We start from the raw sequence: 22,038 nt of genomic DNA, 5'->3' as shown, positions 1-22,038 counted from the left end.
TGTGAACATTTACATTTCTGAAATGCTATGGCTCAGGAGTGTGTGAAGGACGGAGGAGAAAAACCTTTCCTTAGCCAGGCATCATTTTAATCATCTGCACACAAGTAAAAGGTCTGTTACTCCCATATAATTAATCACATGAAACTAATCTACTTTCAGTCTGTTATTTGGTGAAAGTGCCTTCTCTGGGTTATTTTATGGTCAGTAGTTGTTTACAGTCAAAGTGTAGTTACTTGCAACTAAGTTTAGCCAGTGAAGAAAGCAGAGATGGAGAACTCCTGCTGACATCTGCCCCATCCAAATGAACTTGATAATAAAGAAGGTATCAGTACCTTCCCAGAACCCAAATTTGAATGAGTAGCCAGTGGCTTCTTTCTCCTAATGTTACTTGAAGAATGACACGGTGGACCAGGAGATGCTGACCTCTTTTTTGGATACCTAGTACTGTTAGAGATCCCTAATGTTGTCTTTTTCTTTAGGGAGATGACCTTTCTATCCGTTCTACCCTATCCACCCTAATTCTTTAAACTAGGAATCACTAGAAGTTTTTACTTAGATGAGTCTTAAGGTAGGAATGATACCAAACTTTCTTCTATCACGTTGGGAAAAAAGTCATGGTTAGCACTATAAATTTAGAGCTACATATTTCAATAGCCTTGCACGAACACGATAGTCATACTGTTGTTGTTGTTGTTTTTAACATCCATTAACTACCTCCACTTCCCTAGGCTTAGGCTTCTGTTCCTATACATTATTAAAAAATAAAATCTGGATTCAGCTTTCTATCCTATCTGATAGAAATAAAGAACGCCACATTTTAGAACTAAATGCTGTCTCAAAGCAAACTTATATTCTACATTCTGTCAGGGAGAGTAGTATCCATTCCAACCCTACATACTCCAGGTTTAAAAGTTACAAATCTAGTTTTCTGGCCAAGAAGAGGAAGACCAAAATTTTTAAGTGGTTAATAAAAGGATCGCGGGAATTGATTTGCTGAAAATAAGTTCCGCCTTCTCAGATCTTTGGTACAGACATTGGCTACATCAGTCCAACATTACTCACGCCACAAATCACATGACACATTTTGTAATTAAACATTTGTGATTTTTCTTTTGGCTGTGTAAACAAGGGAGGAAATGCATTAGAAAACCACCAGGACTTCTCTTATTTCTCTGAAAGACACACCATATGCAAGACCCAGTTCTTCCTTTGATCAAGTCCTTGGGGAGGAAGAAAGCATCCAGACGTTACCATTTGCGCTCCCCTTTCTGTGTCCTTTTCTTTTCCTTCTCCTTTTGCTTCTGCTTGGCCAGCTTATCTTTCTCCCTTTGTCATTTATCCTGTTCCTTCTTCCTCTGAGACTCATCCCTTAGTGAATCTCGCTCCAATTTTGGAGCATTCAGGACATCTTCCACATTGGTGTTTTGGAAGAGAGATTTTTCTGACCCAATGTTTATTGTCGTGGCAACTGAACCATCCTTCTCATCCACTCCATTCTCCTCATCCATCACATTGGCATACTGGGCCAATAGGGCAGCTTTCCGTTGCTTCTCCTCCTCCTCTGATGCCATCTTGGGCTTCACCACAATCTGTGCCTGCTGCTCAATAAGTGTGGCAATAGCTTGCACCTCATCTTCTTTTTTCTCTTTGGTGACAACATTCTGGGTTTCCAATCACCGCTCGACAATCTCCCTGCTGATATCAAGGAGCGAGTCTTCTTCCAGGAAGGTGGCCAGGATGCCTTGTAGCATGTCCAGCTTCTCCTCCTCATCCTGCAGGACTCCTCTGATGTAGGCGCCGTACATGGCCCAGTCCACCCCCAGTGCCTCCAGCTGTCTGTCCAGCCACGGCCCAAAGCTGCCGTCAACACCCGAGGCTGTGACTCCCTATCTTTGGGTGTCTTGAAGGCAGTTGTGTTGGACTGGACAGCATGCCTTGGAGTCAGGAGAACTGAGTTCAAACCCCAGCATCGACGCTTAGGATCAGAGGAACTGAGGTTGGAGATTTCAAAAGACTACCTGTAAGATATGTTGATTCGTATAAGGAATGTACATTCATATGAGTTATCTAAACCTGTAGACACACCTTGAAGGGAGCAAAGATTGATAATTATTGGAGAATTGGCCCAGTCCCTTCTTGGAAACACAATATTCATGTCCACTAAGGAACTAGAAGGGCCATAGCTGGGCATTTTCTCCTTCATTCTCTTGCCTATCTATCTAAGAGGGACATTGGGCTGGAATTATATCTATATGCCTCCTCAAATGTCTCATAGAAGGGCATAGTTTGTCAATTTTTGTTGTTCAAAACAAAAGTCATTTCCGTTTGCTCTTTAGGGGAGGGTAGCCCTAATCTTAAACCTGCTGACTTGGCCCCTTCCTGCCAAATACTGGTTATCCAAAATACCATTACAAATAACGAGTAGCAAGTAAGCCCATTTATCTAAGCAAGCAGCAAACAGAAATCAGAGAAATTACACAGATTAGAACAAGAGTGAATCAGCTCTTTGCTATGAGTGAAATGAGATCTCAGCTCAAAGCAAGAGTGAGGTCTCGATTTTCCCAAGGGGAAAGCCTCTAAAGTATCTCAGGAGGGAGGCAGGCTGAAAATCAGGGACAGGTTGGGGAGCCAGCTCTTCTTACATTTGCAGCTTCTAAAGTCTTGTTATGTGTCTTTCTTCCCTGAGTGTAAGGAATCATAATCTCTTCCAGAAGAAGTTCTCACACCAATTCTGCCCTTGGTGCAGGTCCATGGTGTTTTACCGACAGCGTTCTGTCCACCAATTAGAAGTCACATCTCCTGCCAACACAGGAGCCTGCAAAATGCCTCAGGCTTGGTTGCAAGCCTGGTTATGTTCTTCCAGGCAGAATTTTTTGGAAGTTCTCCCCTTGCTGCCCTCCGGCCCCCCAATCAACCAGAGTAAGCTTGAACCATACAACTTTGCAGCATAAATACAAACGTTTTAAAACAACAAGGGTGATTTTCCCAGATATCCCAGCTATCCAACCTATGATAACTTTGGGGAAAAAAATGAAAAACAAATGGACGGTAACAGAATGTGTAATAGACCTGGCACTCTATAGAGTACCACTTGTCAGGCAGTGGTAACATGCCTAATTACATGTAAGACAGCAGTTACACAGCTCAAGACACTAAAGACACTTGCTCCTTGGAAGGAAGGCTATGGCAAATCTGGACAGCATGCTAAAAAGCGAAAATGTCACCTTGCTGACAAAGGTCTTTATTCAAAGCTGCAGCTTTTCTAGTAGCAACGTAGGGCTGTGAGAGTTGGACTATAAGCTGAGCACCACAGAAGCAACACTTTCAAATGGTGGTGCTGGAGAAGATCTTTGAGAGTCCCTTGGTTAGCAGAGATCAAATCAGTCAATTTTTTTTTTGGGTGGGGCAATGAGGGTTAAGTGACTTGCCCAGGGTCACATAGCTAGTAAGTGACTCCAGTTGAACTCAGGTCCTCCTGAATCTAGGGCTGCTACTTTGTCCCCTGTACCACCTAGTGGCCCCCAAATCAGTCAATTCTCTCTTTTTTTTTTTTTGGTGAGGCAATTGGGGTTAAGTGACTTGCCCAGGGTCACACAGCTAGTAAGGACTCAATTCAGGTCCTCCTAAATCTAGGGCTGGTACTTTATCCACTGTGCCACCTGGTGGCCCCCAAATCAGTCAATTATTCAAGAAATTCAGGCTACTCACTGGAAGGTCAAATACTGAAGCTGAAGCTTAAATACTTTGGCCACATAAGGAGAAGACGGGACTTAATGGAAAAGATCCTGATGTTGGGAAAGATTGAAGGCAAAAGGAAAAGGGGACGGCAGAGGATGAGATGAATAAACAGCATCATGGAAACAATGAACACGAGCTTGGACAGGCTTTGATTGTGGAGAATAGAAGGACCTGGTATATCATGGTCCATAGGGTCACAAAGAGTCAGGTGCGACAACAACGACAACAGCTCAAGAGGATGCACGTCTCTATCTATAGGAATCAATTATTGGCAACAAAGCAAAACAAGTTAACAGAGCAGAGCCAGCTAGTCTAACCCCCTCATCTTATAGAGGAGGAAACTGAGACCCCAGGAGGCCAGCTTCACACAGTAAGTTCTAGGCATGGCCAAAAAATTTTAACTCTGACTCTCCTTCCAGGATTTTTTCAATTCTACTTAAGCAAGACAGTGAACTTATTGAGCCTCAGTTTCTTCCCCTGCAAAATGGTAGTAATTCTTTTATTTGGGGGGGTGGCAATGAGGGTTAAGTGACTCCACCTAGCTGCCCCCAATGGTAGTAATTCTTGAGAGTTGTGGGGAAGGGGCATTGTAAATCTTAAAGCCCTAGAAAAAGTTTGGGCATGAATATAATAGCTGAGAAGATGATTACAAGTCACTTTATGTCCACCCTATCATTTACATTTATTTCTTCCCACAACTCTGAAGTCAGCAGGATGACATTATCCTCCATTTTGTAGGGGGTAAATGGACTTACCCAAAGTCATGTCAGTCATGTCAAAGTCAGTAACAGAGCCAGAATTTGAATTTGAGATCCCTTACTCCAGATCCATTGCTTTTTTTTTTCTGTTATACTAGACAATTCACAGTCCATCTGAGCCTCAGTTTTCTCCTTGGCAAAATGGGAAAAATAATTTGCACTTCTTTTTTGACAGGGATGGTAGGAGGAAGGGCCTTTGTAAAATCAAAAGCAATCTGGAAATGGGAGTTTTGTTATTTGACTTTACTGTCCTTGGGTTCTTCTTTTTTTTTTTTTTTTGGCAGGGCAGTGAGGGTTAAGTGACTTGCCCAGGGTCACACAGCTAGTAAGTGTCAAGGTTGGATTTGAACTCAGGTCCTCCTGAATCTAGGGTCAGTGCTTTATTCACTGTTCCACCTAGCTGCCCCCTGTCCTTAGGTTCTTTCTGAGATTGGGGGTGGTTGTGTTCCTCAAAGTCTGAAGGACTTGGGTTTAATGAGGGGGAGGGGCTGGATGAATGAATGAAGGGGCTGCCTACATGAGATGGTGAGGAATGGGCCAGCTGCCTTCCATTCCATCAGTGTAGGCTTTCCCCTCTGTCTTTGCCCTTCTAGGGAAATATGGAATATCATGATAATAATGATAATGGCTAACATTTACATGGTGCTTTAAAGTTTGCAAATCATGTATTATCTCATTTGATCCCCACAACAAACTTGGGAGGGAGGTGCAATTATTCTCATTTTATAGATGAAGAAACTGCAGCTGGGAAAGATTAAGCAATTTATTCTGGGGTCACATGGTTAGTGAGTGTCTGAGTATTTGAACACAGGCCTCGAATATAAGATGGTAGAGCTAGAACGGATGTTAGGACACAGGACGTGGAGTGTCAGAAGAATGGAAGGGAAGTTGGAATGCAGAACATACACTATTCTCATGCATGTCACGGCCCTTTAGCTGTTTGAAGATAGTGTCCCTTCCCCAAGGCTCTCAAGAATTACTACCATTTTGCAAGGGAAGAAACTGAGGCTCAATAAGTTCACTGTCTTGCTTAAGTGGAATTGAAAGAACCCTGGAAAGAGAGTCAGAGTTAAAATTTTTGGCCATGCCTAGAATTTACTATTTGAAGCTGGCCTCCTGGGGCCTCAGTTTCCTCCTCTGTAAGATGAGGGGGTTGGACTAGCTGGCTCTGCTCTGTTTCCCTTCTCACTCCTTTTATCCAGGCTACAAATCCCTACTTCCTTCAATAGATCCTGCCTATATCATCCTGGCCACTCTCTAGCTTGTCAACATCTTTCCTAAAATGGGGTGCCCCAAATTGAACAGAATTGTCCAGATGTGGTTGGGACAGGGCAGAACATCTTTCTGGATGCTAAGCCCATCTTACTGCCATGTTGCAGTGTTGCTGTATAGTGCTTGGCACATAGTTGGAATTTAATAAATGCTTGTCAATTGATTGACTTGTGTTGAGCTTGTCATCTGCCAGACCCTCCAGACTAGTGTTTATTTACACACTGTTTAACCATTGTCTAGCTTGCACTTGAATATTTGAACACGCAGGTAGAAATTTACTTTTATCTCTATTCCATTTTTTCTTCTTAGCTTCAACCCATTTTTTTTTTCGGTGAAGCAATTGGGGTTAAGTGACTTGCCCAGGGTCACACAGCTAGTAAGTGTCAAGTGTCTGAGGCTGGATTTGAACTCAGGTCCTCCTGAATCCAAGACTGGTGCTCTATCCACTGTGCCACCTAGCTGCCCCATCAACCCATCTTTAAATGTCCGGGAAGAATATACAAGAACTAAATAAACATCATGTCCTCCTGCAAAGTTCTCAGCCTTCTTGTAGAATTCTCAGCTGAAGCAATTCATCAAGGATTTCAAGGTGTTCCCCTTAATGTCTTATTACTTATCTTGGGTTCCACCTCCTTATCAACCATTTTTATCCCATTCTTTCTAGGCCAAAGATCAATTTCCTTGAAAGAGAAGACAAAGGCAAACCAAGAATTGAGTAACTGCCCATCTTTCCATTACCTGTTGTCATACATTCACTCCCAATCCTATCTCTTTGGAGCTGCTTCTAGCTAAAGATGACCTTTTGATTGTGCATAACTTAATTCTTATGTCATTCTGAGTTTTTTGTTCCCAACTTGCCTTACAGGCTTGTGCTGGACTTTTATATTTCCCTTTAAAAATATCATTGAATTCCCCTTCTATCCATGTGGATCTCTTTACACAGCTCCTCCTTTTCTTCTTATTGGAATTACTTCTGTTTGTGTCTTTAGACTTTCCTTCTCAAGAGCCTTAGGTTATGGGGTCCTCCTCAGCCTTTCTCTGAATCTTTTGGCACCTACCACCTCAGAATCTGGGGTTCATGTCCACTCTACCTAGTTTTCTTCTCCGCCCATATTCTGGGATGCAATGGTTGCTTCCCCCCAGATTTCCTGATTGTTTATTTCTACTTTAGTGATCAGTCTTAGGCTTCCTTCTCCATGTGTATCAGAGCCATAATAGCCATTCTCCCTATTGATTCCTTTGCCTTTTGAAGGATAAAATTATCATTAAAGTAGGCCAAGAATTTATTAGCTGCTTTGTTTTTCTCAGAGAATTTCTGCTGGCATCTGGACATTCAAATGTTACTCATTGCTTCAGTAGCATAATTCTGTGCCTGGTTTGATATCTGTTTCCTGAATTCCTTGTCTGATTTTTCCCTCTGCCTGGGTGGTCTATAGTTTATTCCCATGACAATTTTGTTTCTAAGTCTCCCTCTATTGATCCTTGCCCAGATGCTAAAAAAAACCAACACACAACAATCATGTTTCCTGCTTGGAATTTCTAAATTTCCTCGTATATCTTGTTTTAAATTTAAATTTTAAAATTAGTATTTTTAGTGAACAAAACTAGACCTTTCTTTTCTTTCCATCTCCTCCCTCACTGTTGAAAAGGAAATAAAGACAAAACCATTGTAACAGATATACATAGATGAGGGGAAAAATTCCCACCTTGGCCATGCCCAAAGAGTCTATCTCACTCCTCACAGAAAGCTGGGTAGCATGCTTCATCATGAATCTCCTGAATCATGGTTGGTCATTGCAATGATCAGAGCTATTAAATATTTCAAAGTTGTTTGTCTTGACAAAATTGTTATTATTGAATTGTTTCCCTGGTTCTGCTCATTTTGCCCTATATCAGTTCATACAAGTCTTCTTAAGTTTCTTAATAATTTCTTATAGAACAACAGCATTAAATTACATTCATAAACCATAACTTGTTTAACTATTCATTAATTGATCGATACCCACCTTCTAGAGTGAGACAATTTTTGGACATGGCTAATGTGGGAATTTGTTTTCTTGAACTAGATTCCTTCCCATAGTTTTCTATTCTTTGCCAGCACTAAAAAAAGCTTTCTATAAATATTTTTGTACATGAGCCCTTTTTCTCTTTGATTTCTTTGTGCTATAGACCTTTGTGGTATTGTAAGCATGTGTGTGTGTGTGTGTGTGTAATTTAAATTTTTGGGGGGGCGGGGCAATGAGGGTTAAGTGACTTGCCCAGGGTCACACAGCTAGTAAGTGTCAAGTGTCTGAATCCAGATTTGAACTCAGGTCCTTCTGAATCCAGGGCTGGTGCTTTATCCATTGCGCCACCTAGCTGCCCTGTAAGCATATATTTCTGATGTTCAATGTTGTTCCCTTTGAATCTATTTTTTCCTCTTTTTGAATAAGGTATACCCATTCTGAGTCATATTCCAAGGATAAGTATCATCCTACCAAGTATCATTGGTACTATCATTGGTACTATTGATATTAAGTATTGGTACTTATTAGTCCTATCACAGAACTATTAAGTCAGATTTGTCTACTTGTGTTAGAATGTCTATTCTCCATACATTGTGCATTTGTGTTTAAATACCTGATGCTGTGGGGTTTATTGCTGTTTTTGTTGTTTAAAATTTTTTTCTTCTGTGAATTATTGCTCTTTTCTACTGCTATTCTCCCAGTGTTGTAGGTACTGTTGTCTTTGGTGTCCATTTTGGTGGATGTAGTTTGGCAGCTTTCTCCTCTCATTTACCTCTTTTTTTCGGTGTAAACTCCTCTTGATCAGATCTGGGACACCTCAGAGGAATAGATTTTCACCTGCCTTTGTTAAGGTACATTCCATTCCTGGGCAAGAGCCCAGCATTTCTGAATGTTGTCTGATCGTGGTAGAGAACACTATGACTGTGATCTCCCTAGTTCTGGATGCGATACCCTCGAAGTCTTGGTCACTGGCGTATAAGCCCTGATAGGTACGGTCTACCAAACTGAAGAGGCTTGGAGTCTAGATTTCTAGGTCCAGGACCAGGCTAGCCAAGTTGGTAGAGATATAGTTGTACGTTAGCCTTTAATGGGTCATTTTTTTTAACCACAGTGACCTTTATATGCCATTTACCAAGATTTGGAGGAATCGCAGTTGGCCTCAAGGGAATGTCTTTCATTTCTTATTATTACATGATCATATATATCATTATACATATCACATATTATCATCTCACCTTCAATCTTTGAAGCACAGGACCATATTCTTTTTTTCAGCTAACACATCATACTGATGGGATATAGAGCTGACCATCCACTTATAATCCCAGTTCTTTTTCCTAAAAGTGACCATAGCCACACCTTCCCTAGCTTGTCTTTGTATCATTGTTATTTGTCCTTCCTTCTCGATGAGGACCATGATATCAGGAGGTGATGTCATGACTTGCAGTGAATTGGATTTAAGTGAGGGTAGGCTGAGCAAGGTCACCAACCTCATTCTCTCCTCCAGAGCATCTGGGTCCAGTGGTGAGATATAGATTAGGACAATTGGAGATCCCCCCCCACCCCCCCGCCCGCCCCATTCTTTGTATCATAGAGCACAGTAGAAGTTCCCAAACTTTCTCTGTTCATGGCACCCTTTGTTTCTTAGTAACTTTTTGCATGGTACCCCTAGGCCTAAAGAAATACCTAACAGTTCTGTATATTAAGCAGTAAGATCTGAACAACTTTAATAAGTATTTATGACCTAACAACATAGTTGCCATTTAAAAAAATAATTTACATAAAGTGAAAGAAAACATTTAGATTTCATTTGAAAACAACCACACTTACTCACTAATGGGATGTGTGCATCTGTTGGGCCTGCACAACTTCTCAAACCTTAAATCAGATTGGCTGTTGCTACCTTCATTTCCTGTTACCCATTGATTTTCTCCAAGTACTTGCCTTTTATCACAGCAGATGCTGAAAACCTACTTTGCAAAGATATCACATAATAAATGCACTTAGTAGCAGATACAGCCACTGTGTTCCCCTCAAAAATTTAAAATAACTTGGAGCATCCCTGTGAGTTCACAGTGGTACCAAGGGTGTGACTTGGGACTTTATGGATTTCTCTACTGAATTCCATCCTTTTACATTCAGCCCATCCATCCAGCCTGGTGATAAGCAATCCCACAATAATTTCATCCAAGCCACTGACAAATATACTCAGAGTCCTGGGAAGGAGTTTTCCTCCCTGTGGCTCTCCATTAGAGATGTCCCCATAAGACAACATCAGCCCTTGAGAGACTGCTCTTACTTTTGGGTCATCCAGCCAGGTCCGAATCTGCCTAGCTCTTCTATAATCATAGTCTTAATTGATGTTTGTATAGAATTTCATGATATTTCATCTGATCTGCCTGAATCTAGCTATCCCCAAAGACAGCAGGAGGGAGTTGGTTAAAGGTCTTGTTGAGATCCAGGTAAACCAGACCATGGCATTTCCCTTATCTGCAGTTATCCAAGTGATTCACCCTTCTAATGATAATAGCTAGCATTTACATAGTGCTTTAAGGTTTGCAAAATGCTTTATAAATACAGTATTATCAGGGCAGCTGGGTAGTGCAGTGGATAGAGTACTGGCCCTGGAGTCAGGAGGACCTGAGTTCAAATATGGCCTCAGACACTTGACACTTACTAGCTGTATGACCCTGGGCAAGTCACTTAACCCCAATTGCCTCACCAAAATAAATGAATAAATGAATGAATGAATGAATGCATGCAGTATTATCTTTTTTGATCCTTCCAACTACCCTGGGAGGGAGGTGCTATTATTCTCATCCTTATTTTACAGATGAGATCAATTTTATTTATTTCTTTACTATTATATTTTATTTCTCCCCCAATTACATGTTAAAACAATTTTTAAATGCTAAAAAAAGTTTTGAATTCTAAATTCTTTCCCTCTTTCCCCTCTCCCCACCTCCCTGAGATGGTAAATAGTCTGATGTAGGTTATACATGTGCAATCTCGTAAAACATTTCCATATTAGTCATTTTGTACAAGAAGATGAGATCAATTTTGTATTGATGAGGTGGGGGAGGCAGAGAGGAGTAAGACAGACCTGCTCTCCACCCTACAAGGCATGACTGAAGTGACTGAACAACTGAAGGGGTGAGACTTGAGTTAGCTACTGATATGTAATGCAGGGCTGTGATAAGGGGAACTTCAGAATGGGAGAGGGCATTTCATCAGAGGTAGGATATGAGTAAAAGCTGAGGCAGCAAAGCAGGAGCCATGTTGGGTGAGTGGAAGAGATCAGTCTATAATTCAGATACTCCTAAACTCTTCATCTCTTAAGTGTGTAAAACTTCTAGCAAGTCACTTTCTCTTGAAGAGCCTCAGTGCTCTTACCTGTAAAATGGAAAGAATTTTCCTTTTACTACCTACTTCACAGGGATGGTGTGAGGAAATCACGTTGTAACTCTTAAAATGGGTGATTTGAATGGAGAAGCAGCATGGTGTTATGGATAAGAGAGTTCACCTTGGAGCTCAGGAAGACCCGAGTTCAATTTCCACCTCTTTGTGGCCCTGGGGAAAGTTACTTAACCTCTTAGAGCTCTATGGTGTCAAACTCAAATAGAAATGGCTCATTGTAACCCTATGTTGACCTAGAAAACCACAAATTAACATTATCTATGTTGTATTATATTTTTATTTTGTTAAACATTTGACAATTACATTTTCATCTGGTTGGGGGAGTTTTCTGGCTGTGAGTCTGACATCTCTGTTCTAGGCAACTCTTTAAAACATGTTAAATTCTGAATCTAAAAAACCCATTTCCATATACACTATATGACAGGAAAAAAATAGGATTATATGTGAACCTGTGAATCTCTATTTCCTACCACTTACTTTTTAAAAAGTAAATTCCACATGTTACTTTCAAAACTGTTATGCTCATCTGTACTTCTTTCTAAACTAACTTCTGTTTAAAAAATGTTTCAGTAGACCTTTTGGCAGGGACATCATTATTACTGCCCTATGCTTTCTACCCCTCCCCAACTCTCCTTCTACCCTGTTAAAAATCAAGGGAAGGGCAGCTAGATGGCGCAGTGGATAGAGCACCGGCCCTGGATTCAGGAGTACCTGAGTTCAAATCCGGCCTCAGACACTTAACACTTACTAGCTGTGTGACCCTGGGCAAGTCACTTAACCCCAATTGCCTTACTAAAAAAAAAAAAATCAAGGGAAAGGGGGCAGTTAGGTGGTGCAGTGGATAGAGCACTGGCCCTGGAGTCAGGAGTACCTGAGTTCAAATCTGGCCTCAGACACATAACACTTACTAGCTGTGTGACCCTGGGCAAGTCACTTAACCCAATTGCCTCACTTAAACAAAACAAAACAAAACAAAACAAATCAAGGCAAAGGAGGGGCAGCTAGGTGGCACAGTGGATAAAGCACTGGCCCTGGATTCAGGAGTACCTGAGTTCAAATTTGGCTTCAGACACTTGACACTTGCTAGCTGTGTGACCCTGGGCAAGTCACTTAACCCCCATTGCCCCGCCCCCCCCCAAAAAAAAATCAAGGGAAAGAAAAAAAAACACCTTGTAGCAAATGAGCATATGTTAGTTATATGAATCCTCATTGTGACCAAGTCTAAAAATATATATCTCTGCATCTTGAGTTCTTGTGACTTGTTTAGTTGTGTCTGACTCTCTATGACCCCCATTTGGGGGTTTCTTGACAGAGATAATGGAGTGGTTTGCCATTTCCTTCTCCAGCTCATTTTACAGATGAGGAAACTGAGGTAAACAGGGTAAAGTGACTTGCCTATGGTCACATAGCTAGTAAGTGTCTGAGGACAGATTTGAACTTAAGAAGGGGAGTCTTCCTGATTCCAGGCCCAGCAGTATCCATTATGCCACCTAGCTGCCCTTCTTGACTCCACCACTTCTCTTTATTTTTAAAAATAGTATTTTATTTTACTTTTTTCCAATTATATGGAAATATTGTTTTCAACATTCATTTTTGTAAGATTTTGAGTTCCAAATTTTTCTCCCTCCCTTCCCCTCCCTCCCAAAGCCAGTGAGCAATCTGATATAGGTTATGCATTACAATCATGTTAAACATATTTCCACATTAGTCATGTTGTGAGAGAAGAATTGGGACAAAGGGGAAAAACCACAAGAAAGAACAAACAAATAAAAAACAACAAAAAGTGAAACTAGTATGCTTCGATCTGCATTCAGATTCCATAGTTCTTTTTCTGGATAGACTCCATCACTTCCCTCTCAGGAGGTGGTTAACTTGTTTCAAAATAGGCCCTTTATGATTGTTGGTTTGGCCCGAGTGTTAAAATGGTTCAGAACTGTTGTTTACAATTTTATTCTTATACTATGCATTTTTCTGGTTCTGCTTACTTTATTCTGTATTGGTTCATACTCTCTAGGATCCTCTGAGATCATCTTTCTCATCCTTTCTTTTTTTCTTTTCTTTTTTTTTTTTTGCAGGGCAATGGGGGTTAAGTGACTTGCCCAGGGTCACACAGCTAGTAAGTGTCAAGTGTCTGAGGCCGGATTTGAACTCAGGTACTCCTGAATCCAGGGCCGGTGCTTTATCCACTGTGCCACCTAGCCACCCCTTTCTCATCCTTTCTTATGGTGAACTGATATTCCATTCCTCAGAACAGGGTCAATCCATGCTCTCTGTCAGTCTGGTTTTCTTATTTAACTCTCTTGGTACCCTTTTTTAAGACACTGAAATTCTGAATTTTATGAAGACATTGAAATTCTTTTTTCTTCCCACCTTGGAATATAATAGCTAAAAACAATAGGAGCTAGCATGTATATAGCATCTACTATGTGCCGGGCCTTGTGCTAAGTGCTTTACAAATATGACTTCATTTGATCCTCACTATAACCCTGTCAGGTAGGTACTATTATTATTTCCATTTTACAGTTGAGGAAACTGAGACAAACAGATTAAATAACTTTCCTAGCTAGTGTCTGAGGTCAGATTTGAACTCAGGCCTTCCTGACTCTAGGCCCTATATTCTATAGAATAGAGAATACATAGGATTCTAGAATATTCAAATTCCATCATCTTATGACTTTTTGCATTTACTTACACTGATTTTTACCTCTCTAGGTTTCTCTTGACTCTTGTGTTTGCATTTCAGACTCCCCCTTTAGCTCTGGTCTTTTGAAATGTTGGACAGGTCTAGATTATTTTCAACTTTGTATGTTGTTATTTTGGGCTGTAAGCCCATCAGTTTTTTAAACTTTTGGAATATCCTATTCCAAAATCTCTTCTTGTTTATAGTAGAAGTTACTGAATTTTAAGGGGGCTGCTAGGTGGCACAATGGATGGAGCACCAGGCCTAGAGTCATGAAGACCTGAGTTCAAATCTGTCCTCAGAAACACAGTTGTGTGACCCTAGGCAAGTCAATTAACCATGTTTACCTCAGTTTCTTCATCTGTAAAATGAACAGGAGAAGGAAATATCAAACTGTCTTACTATCTTTGGTGATTATAACATTGTTACAAAAAATTGGATTTAGAGTCAGTCAATTTATCAATCAAAAGCACTGAATTAATAATGTTTGCCTACACCCTGGCCAGATCCACACTCAAATGCCTAGAGCTAACTTGTGGTTTTATACAAAAATATGATGGTATAAGGAAAGAAAGCACTTTGGGGACCTCTAAGTACTTCAGAAATGGCAGGGGTTTTTTTTGTTTTTGTTTTTGTTTTTGTGGGGCAATGGGGGTTAAGTGACTTGCCCAGGGTCACACAGCTAGTAAGTGTCAAGTGTCTGAGGCCGGATTTGAACTCAGGTACTCCTGAATCCAGGGCCAGTGCTTTACCCACTGCGCCACCTAGCTGCCCCCAAATGGCAGTTTTTTTAATAACAAGATTTGGACACAGGCATTTATGAAGTAGCTGCTGTGAGAAATATTTAAGTTGGTAGATGGCACAGTGGGTAGAATGCTGGGCTTGGAGTCAAGAAGACCTGAGTTCAAATCTGGCCTCAGAAACTTGCCAGCTGTGTGACCCTGGACAAGTCACTTAACTTTACCTCAATTTCCTCTTCTGTAAAATGAGCTGGAAAAGGAAATGGTAAAACACACTAGTATCTTTGCCAAGAAAACTCTAAATGGGGTCACAAAGAATGGGACATGACTAAAAAAACCAACTGAATAACACTGGGTTTTATGGGATGCTAACTTTGGTTCCTTGGTCTTTTAGCTGCTTTTTTCTATAAGCTTGGGGTATTGTTTCTTTGATGGATTTTGTCTAAGACATTCCTAAAATTTTTCAGTTTGGGCTTTATTTCAGGGGGTTCACCAATCTACTGATTACTGGATTCTGTCTTTACTTTACCCTCCAGTTCTGATATGGGCACTTTTCATTTATAATTTCTTGAAATATAATGTCCAGGATTTTCAAAAAGAACGTTATTTTCAGCTAATCTAGTGATTTTTTTGGGGGGGGGCAATGAGGGTTAAGTGACTTGTTCAGGGTCACATAGCTAGTAAGTGTCACGTGTCTGAGGCCGGATTTGAACTCAGGTCCTCCTGAATCCAGGGCCAGTGCTTTATCCACTGCGTCACCTAGCTGCCCCCTAATCTAGTGATTTTTAACTTGTTTGACGTGTTTTCCAGGTCAGTTGTTTTGGATATAATTTTCTTCTATTTTTAAATTTTGATTGTGTTCTAATATTTTTTGCCATCTCATGGAGGCATTGATTTTTCTTTGGTCTGTAGTTTTCAGGGAGTCTATTACTTGGTTAAGGTTTAGCATTCTTTCTTCAAAGTTCTTTCTACCTTCCAGGCCTCAGCCCACCCTGATCTCTGAGGTTTAGAGCACTGGATCTTTAGGGTCCTCTCTCACATCTCTGGGCCATGTGTTAGGGCCATCCAGAATTCTCTTTGGGTGCTTCAAAGTCCGAGATGTCCAACCGAGTTAATTGTTTCTTGCTGCTGTTCTCCCCAGGTTTCCACAGTTCCTACCCTGAGGCTTTCTGACCCACCTGGAACTTTTCCAGGGAAGCCCTCTGGCTGCCTCTGGACACAGAGCCTTGCAGCCTGTGTGCGTCCCATGCTGGTCCTGCTAGGAGTCTGCTGTGCCCTGGCGCTGGTTTGGTTGGTGGTCTTTTTCAAATTTTTGCTTCAAGATGGCTTTTTGCTCAGTTCTGTCTGGGGTGGGAAAAGTCATTTACTATGGTTTTTGCCATTGGATTTCTTGATTATTACTTAGTTTAAGGTAAATTTCAGGGTTTTGCTGGAATAATTATGGGGGTATCTGGCCTGCCTCCATGTAGGCAGCCATTTTGACCAGAAGTCTTCTAAGCAAAACTGCAGACCTGCTGTGGCAGAGAGTTTCTTCATTCAGGAGTCCCCTGTAGCAATGAAAGCAGAAGTACAACCCCTCTCCTCATCCTCATTTCTATGAGTTATTCACCCCCCTTTCTCCCCAATCCCTTTGGGGTGGGGGAGGTGATGATTAGGTGCATTGTACAAAGAATTGGATTTGCAGTCAATCAATCAATCAGTCAATCCCCCATTAATAGTGTTTGCCCACTCCCTGGCCAGATTAACACTCAAATGCCTAGAGCTATCTTGTGGTTTATACAAAATGATGGTGTGAGGAAAGAAAGCACTTTGGGAACCTTCAAGTGTTATAGAAATGGCAGATGTTTTTGTAATAGGATTTGGCCACAGACATTTATGAAGTAGCCACTATGAGAAAGACTTGGGTTGGTAGATGGCACAGTGGATAGGGTGCTGGACCTGGAGTCAGGAAGACCTGAGTTCAAATCTGGCGCCAGATATTTGCTGAGTAACCCTGGGCAAGTCACTTGATATCTGCCTGTCTCAGTTTCCTCATCTATAAAATGGGGAGGATAATAATAATAACACCTACCTCCCAGGATTGTTACTAGGATCAGATGAGATAAGATTTGTAAAGTGCTTTGTAAACCTTTTTTTTTCTTTTTTCTTTTCTTTTTTTTTTTAGGGAAGGGTTACCCTATTCCAGAGAACAAATGTACATTTATTATTATTATTTTTTTTTTTAGTAAGGCAATTGGGGTTAAGTGACTTGCCCAGGGTCACACAACTAGTAAGTGTCAAGTGTCTAAGTCTGGATTCGAACTCAGGGCCTCCTGAATCCAGGCCCAGTGCTTTATCCACTATACCACCTAGCTGCCCCCAAGCAGGTTCTATTCTTAAGGGATTTACATTGAAATGACAACAATGAGCATTTATCTGGCACTTTAAGATTAACAGCTGCATTTCACCTAGGTTTTCTTCTGTGGTCCTCACAAAAGCTCCATGAGGTAGGCATTATTATTATTCCCATTTTATAAATGAGGCAAGTGAGGCTGAGGGAGGTTAAGTGAGTTGATGGGGGTCACACAGTGTCTGAGGCACAGCATGAACTGAGATTTTTCCTTCCTCCTAGGTGAGGTGCTTCAGCCACTGTGCCACCTAACTGCTTAAAGGGGAAGACAGTAGGGTAGTAACCGATACAAAGGAGGAGCTTGGTGCTATAGAGGGCTCCAGGCAGATGCTATTAGTTAGAAGGAGAAAACACTGACAGATGCGGGGGAGCAGGAGAATGAGGGAACACTTCATGGAGGAGGTGACACTTGGGCTGAGTCTCGAAGGAGGCTAGGAATATAAAGGGGTGGAAGTGAGGAGGGAGTACATTCATTCCAAGCTCTGGGGGCATCTTGTATGAAGGTGGAGAGGTGGGAGATAAAACATCAAGTTATGGGGACAGCTGGCAGTCTAGCTTGGCTGGAATGTAGAATGGTGACTAGGAGTGGCTTGACATAAGTCTAGAAAGGTAAGTTGGGGCCAGATTGTGGAGGGCCTTCAGTGCCAGCCAGGGGAGTTTGTAGTTGATCCTTGAGTCAATAGGGAGCCATTGAAGGAAGTTGAGTAAGGGAGTATCACGATCAGACCTGTACTTTAGGAATATAATTTGGTAAATGTGTGGAGGACTGATGAGATTGAAGGGAGACAGAAGCCATGGCAATTCGGGAAACTGTGGACTAAGGCTGGGAAAGGTTGGACTCTGTGTTGGTAGTGGGGGCTCCCACACTGATAAAGCATGAATCTTTGGAAGCATTCACGTATATACGCTCATGTTGTGAGAGCCCTTTCTAGGTGGTAAAGTTTTTTGCTCCACCTGTATGATATAAGCTTATCAAATAGACATGGAAGCTGAGCCCCAGGGAAGTGAGTGACTTGGTGCTGAAGTCCAGTGTCCTGCCTTGTTCCAAGGTGCCTTCCCAATCCGAAGAGGTTGGAATAGAACCTTTCACTTATGTGGAACATTTTGCTTCTTTGTGGGGCAAGTTTTTGAAGGGATGGGGCAGCTGGGTGATGCAGTGGATAGAACACTGAGCTAGGAGTCTGGAGAATCCAAGTTCAAATCAAGCCTCAGGCAATTTACTAGCGTTGTAATCCTAGGCAACTCACTTCACCCTGTTTGCCTCAGCTTCCTTATCTGTAAAATGAGCTGGAGAAGGAAATAGCAAACCACTCCAGTATCTTTGCTAAGAAAACCCCAGCTGGGGTCACAAATATATATGACTGAAATGAATGAATGACAACAAATTTAGAAGGGATATTGATAAGATAGAAAGTGTCCATAGGACAGGGGTCAGGAGGAAATGGAGTTGATTGAAAGGACTGGAAATGTTTACCTTGTGGAAGAAAAGACCTTTTGAGGGGGAGGGGCCTGCTAAGGGGTCTTCACACATTTGAAAGCTTGTGTTATTGGAAGAGAGACTAAGTCACATTCCATTTGGCACCATGGGCCAGGACTAGAAGCAATGGGGGCAATTGTAGACAGGCAGCAAGATTTCAGCTCCTTTCCTTAGAAGCCAATTCTGTAATATGAAGGACAGAGCAGCGCATGAGCCCCTATCAACGAATGGGTTGTGTGTGTTCTTGTCTGTCGTATCTAAACCATATCCCAGTGTGTTTGCGCTGTCTCTCCTGCGGGACCCTCATAAAACCTGACATGCCCTGGGCAAACCCTGTAATGTGAGGCTTTTATGGCAGCCTCCATTGTCCAGATGGGAAGACTAAAATCTAGAGAGACTAAGGGACTTTCTCTGAGTTAGGGTGAACAGTGGAAAACTTCACGGATGATGGGTATTTGAAGGGCTGGAACAAGAAAGGGAAATTAGCTTTGTTCTGCCTGGTCCCAGAAGGGAGGGCCTAGGAGGGTAGGAGTCGTGGATGTTGGTGTCCCTGTAAGAAGGAAGTTTCTGATGGTCAGGATTGTCCAAATGTGGACTGAGCCGCCTGAAGGAGGGTGAATTCTTCTTCATTGGAGGTGTTTGTGGAGGGTCAAGAGATGACATGACTCCACGTTTCTGGGCCCACAGGGTCTCTCAGGTTCCTGCTACCTCTAACCATTTTCTCAGTCACTGTTTTGGGGATCTTAGATGCCAGTGGGCTTACAGCCTCCTTCATCTCAAGCACCTGTCAAAGAGACCAGGGACAGAATCCCCCCACCCCCCTTTGGTCTGATGGCCACATTCAGAGGCAGTTGTTTTGGATGAGGGGACCCTAGAGTGGGTACGGCCCATTCTTGGGAACCAACCGGGTTAGAGTCTAATCCAGACTACGCACATCAAACCCTTTTTATTTACTTTAAAAATGTTTTATTGATTTTTTTCATAATTTGTCATTTTCCAAGGACTTCACCTCTCCCTCTTAACAAATCTAAATCAGCCCATTGTCCATGTGTGAAATGTTTGCCTCATTTTCTACCTATAGTCAATCCCATGTCTGCTTAGAATGGAGAGGCCTGCTTCTACTATAAGCCCTCTGAGGTCACCACTGGGCACTGCACTGATCAGGATTCAGGAATTTGTGGTATTGTTTTCCTTCACGTTACTGGGGTCAGTGTGTAAACTCTTCTGGGTACGCTCACTTTCCCTGCAGGCTGAGCCTGAAAGGAGGCACTTCCAACTTTGCCCCTCCATCTTTGCCTCATTTGGCTGGAGGAGGTCAGAGCTTGGCCTGATAAGGTGGGAGGTTAGGGTTAGAGACTAGCAGTCCTCAGGGCTGTATTGTGTTTGGGGAGGGTAAGTCTTCTTCCAAGGCTTATCTCACTCTTGTAGGAACCCGTCCCCCTCCCCAGCTTCATCAGGGGGTCCTAGCTAGATGATGTAGTGGGGAGAGCCCTGGGTCCGGAGTCAGGAAGACCTGAGTTCAAATGTGACCTCAGATACCTATTATATGATCTTGGGCAAGTCACTTAACTTCTGCCTGCCCCATTTTCCTCGTCTATAAATAATAATAATGCCTACCTCCAGGGTTGTTTTGAGGATCAAATGAGAAAATATTTGTAAAGTACTTAGCCCTGTGCTATATAAATAAATGCTGCTGCTTTTGTTGTTGTTGTTAGTGGCATGTGTCCCGTACTTGGAGTTTGAAGACTTGAGTTCTTGCTTAATTTCTGCTACTCATGAGCTGATTTGGGACAAGTCACTTCCCGTTTCTGGGACTTGGTGCCCTCATCTGTCAGATCAGGGAGAAAGCTGGATTAAGTGGCTTCTGTGGCTTGTTTTAGCTTTCTGTGTGTGTGTGTGTGTGTGTGTGCGCGCGCACACACATGAATATCTCCATGAGTGAGAGAGATCATCCCTATTTTCTTTCTTTTCTTTTTCTTTCTTTTTTTTTTTTTTGCAGGGCAATGAGGGTTAAGTGACTTGCCCAGGGTCACACAGCTGGTAAGTGTTAAGTGTCTGAGGCCATCTTTGAACTCAGGTCCTGAATCCAGGACTGGTGCATTATCCACTATGCCACCTAGCTATGCCCCTATTTTCTAAATATGCCAAATCATTTCCTTTCTCCAAACCTCCCTTTCCTCAACTGTAAGATGGAGTTAATGATCTGGGCTGAGCCTCCTTCCCTGAGATTCTGAGGAGAAGATGGGGCAGTAGTAGGAAAGCCCCCTGTAAGATGTAGAAGCTCTGCCTCTTTGAGGGTAATTATTATGTGGCCAAATGCTTGACAAGAGAGTCAGATTGTAGACGGCCTTGAATCCCAGGCTAAAGCACATGTGTTTATCCTAGAAGCAATAGGGAGCCCTCGAAGGTTCCTGAGAAGTTCGTGATGAGCTCTGTGTGTCAGGAAGACTATTTTGGTGGCTATGTGAGGATGGAGGGGGTGGGGGAGGTAGTTAGGACCAGAGTTCATATAGTAGGCCTGATGATGTCATGAGGGCCTTAGCGGCTGTTTAGGCTGCAGTATGGGTAGAGACCCACCAGACAGTTGACTCTACTTAGGCAGCCAATGGGTTATTCTTGGGGCTGGGGTGGCAGAGAGGGAAGAAGATCCTCCGTGGTTTCCAGGCTGCTGACTCATGCACTGAGTCTCTTCTGAGGTGTTCATTGTTGGCTGGAAACGATGGGGATGCTGTGACCTTGGGAGAGAGGCCAGAGCCAGGCAGCAGCTTCCCTGCTTCCCTCATCCATGGACACCCCTTGCCTTTGTGTGGCCTTGTCCTCTGGCCTGGCCTTGTCCTCTGGCCTGGCCTTGTCCTCTGGCCCGGCCTTGTCCTCTGGCCCAGCCTTGTCCTCTGGCCCGGCCTTGTCCTCTGGCCCAGCCTTGTCCTCTGGCCCGGCCTTGTCCTCTGGCCCAGCCTTGTCCTCTGGCCCAGCCTTGTCCTCCGGCCCATGGTGCCCGTATGCCGTACACATTCAGCAGGATGAGCTGGGGGATAGGCAGGGTTGGTCTGGTGCCGATGGATGGCTGTTTCTTTATGGGGCTGGCCAAGCAACTCTGCTGGCATTGGCATGTGCCCGAGTGGAGGAGGTCTGCTGAGAACACACTGGTGTGGTTTGAGGGAAGAGTAGGCAAAAGGAGGTGAGTGGTGGTGAGATGTAGCAGAAGAGATGTTGGATCAGCAGCCTGTTAGGAGAAAGGACCTGGGTTCAAATCCTTCCTCAATCAACTTCCTAGCTGTGTGACCCTGGGGAAGCCAGGTAATTTCCTTACCTGTAAAATGAGGGAGTTGGGTTCAAGGGCTTCTGGGTCCTTCCCACTCTAGGTCTGTGATCCTAAGCCTTCAGTGAGGGTCTCTTCTCTGACACTTACTACCTGTATGACCTTGGGTAAGTCTCATCCCCTCTATTTAGGCCTCCGCCATAAAGTGAGGGGGTCAGTTAAGTGAGGTCCTTTCACTCTCTAATGACCAGAGTGTGTCAGGTTTAGATCTGGAAAGGGCTCTAGAAGCCATTTAACGGCCC

The 22,038-nt window shown here is 42.7% G+C and overlaps 1 protein-coding gene and 1 pseudogene across 1 annotated transcript in view; one reads left to right on the top strand and one right to left on the bottom strand.

The window, feature by feature from the left end:
- NAT8L (N-acetyltransferase 8 like) overlaps window positions 1–22,038 on the top strand; it is a 57,435-nt gene that overhangs the window by 22,566 nt on the left and 12,831 nt on the right. The gene's annotated exons all lie outside the window — the stretch shown is intronic.
- Window positions 1,066–21,489, bottom strand: LOC122730885 (annotated as a pseudogene).

The sequence above is a fragment of the Dromiciops gliroides genome, chromosome 6 (assembly GCF_019393635.1).
Source record: "Dromiciops gliroides isolate mDroGli1 chromosome 6, mDroGli1.pri, whole genome shotgun sequence".
In the NCBI taxonomy this organism is placed as follows: Eukaryota; Metazoa; Chordata; class Mammalia; order Microbiotheria; family Microbiotheriidae; genus Dromiciops; species Dromiciops gliroides.
Note: the sequence above shows the minus strand (reverse complement) of the source record. Positions and strands in the feature narration are given on the sequence as shown.